A 7337-nucleotide genomic window follows, 5' to 3' on the forward strand; every position below is an offset into this window, starting at 1 on the left:
GATTAATTTTGTTTCCTGTTTTTTAATTTCTTTTATTCGTTTTCGTTCTCACGATTCTTTTCTTCCTGCTTTCTAATCCGTTGTTTGTCATCCGTCGCAAAAGTTTAATTATAGAATCCGATGATTACTTCTCAGGCATGACACGCATTGCTGACGTGCGTGTGGCGTCGGGAATCAGTTACAAAACGCAATGCCTTCTTCGTAATTACTTGTAGAGAGTCATTAAACGTAATTTGTCAGAGGAAGTAATCATGGTTGGCTTCTCATATTCTTAGGCTGTTGTCTTTCCCAGCATTTCTGCATTTGCATACATTTGCACAGTTGTGGTTCGAAGGATGTATTATGCAAGACGAATGGAATGTTTGCACAGCGTGAAAGGCGAAACTGGATAAGGATAGTTCACTGGATGACGCAACGCTTAATGGGAGGTCTGACGTTCTGCTTATGAGGCTTGTGTGCAGTTGTAAGATGAGGCTTTTATTATTATTATTATTATTATTATTATTATTATTATTATTACTAGCCATGCTAAAACTTTAGTTGGTAAAAAAGGATGTTATTAGCCCAAGGGCTCCAATAGGGAAATATAGCCCAGTGAGGAAATGAAATAAGGATATAAGTAAAGTATATGAGAAGTAATAAATAATTGATATGAAAAAAAATAAGATTAGTAACAACGTTAAAATAGATCTTTCATATATTGTATAACCTATAAAGATAGACTTATTTAAGTCTGTTCAACATAAAAACATTACTAGCTAAACTACAACCTTAGTTGGAAAAGCAGGATGTTATAAACCGAAGGCCTCCAACACAGTAAAATAGCTCATTGAGGAAAGGGAATGAGGAAATAGATAAACTACATGAGAAGTCATGAAAAAGGAGTTAGATATATGAGGAAAGGAAATAACGAAATAAATAAACTATATGAGAAGTAATGAAAAAAGAGAGTTAGATATTATATGAGGAAAGTAAAATGAGGTGGTATGGTCATGTCATGAGAAGAGATGAATAGTATATTGGGAGGAGAGTGATGGAGATGGAGGTACAGGGAACGAGAAATAGAGGGAGACCAAAGCGAAGGTGGATGGACTGTATCAAGGATGACCTTCGATCAAAGGGATTAACCAGTGATGAAGGTAGATGGAGAACGCTGGCCAGAAACATCGACCCACATAAAAGTGGGAAAAGATGCAGACAAAGAAGAAGAAGAAGAAGAAGAAGAAGAAGAAGAATGAGGAAAGGAAATAAGGAAATGAATAAACTATATGAGAAGTAAAGAAGGAAGAATATAAGATATCATTAGTCATTAATACGGCTAAAATATGTCATATATAAACTATCAAAAGAGCCTTATGACAGCCTGTTCATCATAAAAACATTCGCAGCATGTTTGAACACCTGAAGTTCCACTGATTCAACTACCTGAAGCAGGTGTTACTAAATGGATAGCTCATTGACGACTCCGCACTTGAAGTATGCAAGTGGTTTGGTATCATGATATCAGATATTGGGTAAATAATGATGTATAGATAGATTATGAGAATATATATTGGTGAAAAGTAATATCAGAATGACAGGTTGCACAAAGCAAGCTGTGAACAGAGCCTCTTAGGCATTAAAACCCCTAATTTTATTATTATTATTATTATTATTATTATTATTATTATTATTATTATTATTATTATTATTATCATTATTATTATTATTATTATTCGAGAAATAAGCTTCCTTGGCGGAGGTCTATAGGATGAGATAGGATCATTTCAATAATCAATTTAAATAAACCGTTATATCAATTGGGAAGCTCTTAAACACGGAAGACTCTTGTGTACTACAGGGTATCCCATAAATCTCCATACATAGGAGAAATAATACACAACATACAGGATACTTACGGCACTTACGTTTATTTTTCCTATGTATGCAGACTTAAAGGACACCCTGTAGATTTGTAAAATCGTGATTGTGGGTGATCTTTCAGACAGTCATACTCCAAACTTTGCTATATTTCCTACTTGATCATTATATTTCCCACTTCGTCCTTATGTTTCCCACATATTCGTCGTATTTCCCACTTCGTCATCAAACTTTCCGTTCGTCTTTATGTTTCCCACTTCAAGAAGTGTACGGTACTTGTGTCAAAAGTCCTACTAAACACCTACTTCGTCTTTTCAGTGGTTCCACTTGTTGAAGATTAAATTCAAACTATCTTCGGAATTAACTTATAAACCAGGAATGCATGAAGATCTAAGTGTTAATGAAGGTTATACATTAGCACACGCGCACATGCATACAGTATATAATGCACATTGTATATGTATATATATACATAACTATATATGCATATACATACACCTTTACTTACAGTATAAGCATACATATACATTATGCATACAGTATATATACACATGTATGCATAGATATGCATACATTATATATATACATATATATTGATAGATAGATAGATAGATAGATGTGTGTACGCATATATACAGTAGAGAGAGAGAGAGAGAGAGAGAGAGAGAGAGAGAGAGAGAGAGAGAGAGAGAGAGAGAGAGAGAGAGACATAGTATGCACGTTCGTGCTTGTGTACAACTCCACATACACGCAATGTTATACTTGCGCGTGAGGAAATTTACATATCCCATAACATAAATCATAAAGTAGAGAGAAAGCCTCAAGTTTTTTGTCATAAAGAACGAGGCTCATTTGGCGTTAAAAGTGGGTCCGTAATAAAGACTCCTCGTGTCTTCATGCTTGTTTGATGTGTTAATGTGTGGAATGATGAGGAGGAATATCCAGGAGAAGGATGCGAGGTACGCCCATCTGGCATGGGAGGTGGACACGGATGCTAAATATAATGGCAGTAATCAAGAAACTAAATAATTTTGAAATTAAGGTTTTTTTAAGTTGATTATGACGTATAGAGCAAAGATCAAGAAACTAAATAATTTTGAAATTAAGTTTTTTTTTTTTTTTTTTAAGTTGGTTATAGCGTATAGAAGAAAGGAAATTTGGAACTATGCAGTAATCAAGAAACCAAATAATCTTGAGATTATTTTTATTTTTAAATTGATTAAAACGTATAGAGGAAATGAAATTTAGAAATATGCAGTAATCAAGAAATTAGATAATTTTGAAATTTTTTTTTTTTTAAGTTGATTATGGCGTATAGAGGAAAGGAAATTTGGAACTATGCAGTAATCAAGAATCCAAATAATCTTGGATTATTTTTATTTCTAAATTGATTATAACGTATAGAGGAAAGGAAATTTGGAACTATGCAGTAATCAAGAAACTAAATAATTTTGAAATTAAGGTTTTTTCTAAGTTGATTATGGCGTAGAGAGGAAAGGAACTTTGGAAATATACAGTAATCAAGAAACTAAATAATCTTGAAATTAAGGTTTTTTTTTTCTAATTTGGTTATAGTGTATCGAGGAAAGGAAATTTGGAACTATACAGTAATCCAGAAATCAAATAATCTTGATTTTTTTTTTCTAAATTGATTAAAGCGTATAGAAGAAAGGAAATTTGGAACTATGCAGTAATCAAGAAACAAAATAATCTTGAAATTATGATTTTTCTATGCTGATTATAACCCTATAAAATGAAATTTTGAAATATGATATAGAAGTAAAAAATAACGTTCTTTTGGAGTATAAAACAAGCTTGTTGAGTATATGATACTCATGCGTGAACTACTTCTAAATAACTATAATGAAATTGATGTTTTTTCAATATAATTAAAGCCCAGCGAGGAAAGGAATAGTGGAAATAAACTATACGAGGAGTAATAAATAACGAATGTGCTTTTGACTAAGAAAACTAGCTTGTTGAATATGCAGATGATGCTACTCTCTGCATCAATTACATCTCCTAAATGTAGACATATATAAAATTCCTTAGATCAGGGGCCCTGTTATAACAGATCTGTCATATGTAAACTAAGAAAATTGACTATTAATGTCTGTTCAACATAAAAACCCATTTCAGAATATATATTTATCCAGTAAAAGGCTCAAGAGGAATTCAAAGACTTAAAATAGAGATTTTCTTAAATGTATCGTTGCTAAATAGCAATATTGCAAAGTCTGCTCAATCTTACGGTTTCAAGATACACCGATATTTGAGGGTAAATACTAGAAAAAAAAAAGTAATATGAACTCATTAAGAATGTGCTGCGCCTTTTTACCAGGTTCCTTAAATATCCTTTGACAAATCTAAATGTCTATGTATTCAGAATGCATTTGTAATCCCCCACAACTCCCTTTGAAAGAGTTAACATTCAGTTTAGTTCCAGAGAGAGAGAGAGAGAGAATTTTCAAGACAAACATCTGTGTTATTTTCATCATGTCTATCAATTACTCCATTTGAAAAAGTTTTATAGGACCAGTAGTATTTGTTTTTTTTTAAACCCCTTTTTAAGTTTGAAAGTTATTTGTAATTTTTCTAATCCATACAAACCGGAATCCATTAATTAGAGATTTAGGGAATAAATTTCTTATGCAGAAACAATGTACGACGATTTGTATTCGCGTAGGAACTTTTTTTTCCAACTAATTGTATTTTTCCAACTAATTGTATTTTCCCTAGCTATACAAACCAGAGTTCTTTGTGTAGATTGAATATTGTCTAGCCGAAACTAGGTAGTTCAAAAGCCCAAATGCAATTGGAAGAAAACCTACACTTACACCAGTTAGCCGAGGTTGGTCGGCAAGAAGAAAGGAAGCGAGAACGAACAACAGAAGTAAGCACTGGCAGCAAGGGGCCGATGGAACGCTGCAGAGAGCCTGGTGTAATGCCTACAGTACTCGGCAAGAGGTAAACGGCAAGCACAAGTCCGAAACGGTACGAACTATGACCAGGACTAATGGTTTTAGATAGCACAGATTTTTAATCGTTAGAGCGCTAAGGAGCCTGTTAAAACACCTTCCCAATGGGTTGAAAGAATTCTAATAACAGGAATCTTAAGTAGAGCCAAGATAGCGTAGCGGAATACGGTGCTTGTCCACAGGAAACATTCAATATAATGTGTACTAAAGACCCTTCCGGACTTGAGACAAATGCAGAGCAAGTACCGATTTGCATCAATTTTTTATCTTTAAAAGTTATCAGATAAATCATTCCAAGGGAGCCAGTAGGCACAGGAAGACTAATGTATGACTTTAGCCTGACGCCGAGCAGAGTGCAGTCAGATGTGTCAGACAATAGTCTGACGCCTATCCAGTGCCTCAACAACTGGCACGGACGGTTCGAGATTTCCCAGTCTATGACTTAATCTACTCTATTGTCACCCAAGCAACAAAATGGGCGACTATGTGCCTGTCATGCATATGCCCCTCACATGCGAGGGCCCTAAATAGATTTGAATGTTTAAAGTAAAAGTTCCAACTCCAAACCATTGTGAAAATTAAGATCATTTAAACAATTTTAGTATTAATTTAAACATTTGAATATAAATCTGTTAACAGTTTTAACTTAATTATATAAACCAATAATAGGTCTCATTTAGAGATAATCTGAGGTGTTATTATTGCTAGTGCTAGCGGTAATAGCTTATCTTCGGAATGTTAAAACCTCAATTATAGCTTTAACATACTGGTTACTATAACATACCAGCTTTCATCAGTTACGCCATAGGAGATGGCTTTGAAACCAGAGTAATTATTGTTGACCAGAGTTATCACTTATTAAACAATCAATTGGGAGAAATTTCTTTATAAAGGCAAAAGCTTATGCCTAAAGTTTTCCATACTAGATACCTTAATCATATTCTAGTAATGCAATAGCTCCCAAAGACTACAGACCTTTTAGTTAAGCAGTTTTATGAACTCCAGTTTTGTTTCATTGTAAAAATGGATACCAGACTTTCCCATGGAATACTCATGGTTTGGAAGGAATAAAGGCAACACCTAAATTTTCCATACATGTATAATTCATTCAAACTATTTTAAAGACCATTTTCATTCAAGTAGTTTACAAGCTTCATGATCATCTATTTGAAAACTGAATTTTACTTTGTTCCCACTAAGTATTTTTAATGAAAGCAACCTTTTAGTGCACTGCAGCAGACTTCAAAACCAACATCCTTCAATTCAGTTTAATCAATCAGTCGAGACTGACTGTTTCATCCTTGCCCCAACAACCTGAAAGAGAACATTATATTAGCAAAGAGTAAAATAAATATAAAAGACTTTGGGAAATTACAACCACCTTACTGCGTTAACTAGTTTCTAGTTTTAACAGAATAAATTAAAAGCAAACTTAAAAGATTAAAAAGGTGGTTTCAGGCTACATTTGTATACATTAAGTGTAAGTTCATAATTCAAACTTTAGTTAATCAGCCAATATCAATTAGGAATCATAAATTTGACGTTATATTAAAGCCATTGATTTGTTTATAAGAATGAGCTTTATTATAAATAAACTGTTTAAGAAATTAATTTTTAATTCAAAATCTCAAAAGTTACAATTCCCAAAGTCTAAGTAAAACGAACCAAGAATCCACCTACCTTAATTTTAAGAGCAAGCTCCTCCTGGCGTACTGTAGACTTTCAACCAGTCTACTGTACGTCAAGAGGGTGATCCTCCCCACCCCAGGGGCTCCGCCCCTGAAGGGGGAGGATCGCTTGCTCAGATTTAAGTTAAAAGTTTAATATATGAAGGTACTCACCTCATTGTTTAGATGTAAAAATAGTTACCAAAAATCCTGATATTTCAAAAGTCCAATTGAGTATAGACATCTAGTTGCATCAGTGATGATATTCTGCAAGTCTGAAAGAAAATGAGAAAGTTATTTATACTAGAATCCAGCACTGTCAGCGATGCAAACTGACCTAAGTTTTACTTAAAATGAAAACATTACGAGCATTAAGTCACAAAAACAAATCAGAATATTAGAAACATTTAAGCAACATTGTTCTAAACCAAGTTACTACAGAAATAAAATACTCTTATCCACAATTAAATACTTACGTAGATGTAAACCGAAGCAAGCACCGGAAATCGTCTTCCCGCCGAATAATATCACCAACTTGTCCGGCTGATTTTCTGCTTTTTACCACGAAAGATTCACCTCTTAACAGCCAAGGACGGTGGAAGGTGGAAGCGTTCATTTCTGCAAGGATCATTACGTTGTTTGTCAAACGAACGCTAGATGGCAGTTACCGTCAGAGTAGGTTTCATTACATTTTTTACGAAGTATATTGCTACATTGGCTATGGTAATTAAAGTTGCCATTGAGATCAGGTACGTGTACATGATCTATAAGATGACGAGTGTGATAATAAGTAATTATACAAATATATATCTTCGTAAAATATGTCAAAATG

At 33.7% G+C, this 7337-nt stretch overlaps 1 long non-coding RNA gene across 1 annotated transcript; it reads right to left on the bottom strand.

Moving 5' to 3' along the window:
* Positions 1-5919: 5919 nt before the first annotated feature.
* Positions 5920-7046, bottom strand: LOC137629151 (uncharacterized). The gene is made up of 3 exons (XR_011041459.1): positions 6982-7046; positions 6680-6780; positions 5920-6152 (listed from the first exon to the last, which is right to left on the bottom strand). It is a non-coding gene; the product is annotated as an uncharacterized lncRNA (long non-coding RNA).
* Positions 7047-7337: the final 291 nt, after the last annotated feature.

Source organism: Palaemon carinicauda, chromosome 37, assembly GCF_036898095.1.
Source record: "Palaemon carinicauda isolate YSFRI2023 chromosome 37, ASM3689809v2, whole genome shotgun sequence".
Lineage (NCBI taxonomy): Eukaryota > Metazoa > Arthropoda > Malacostraca > Decapoda > Palaemonidae > Palaemon > Palaemon carinicauda.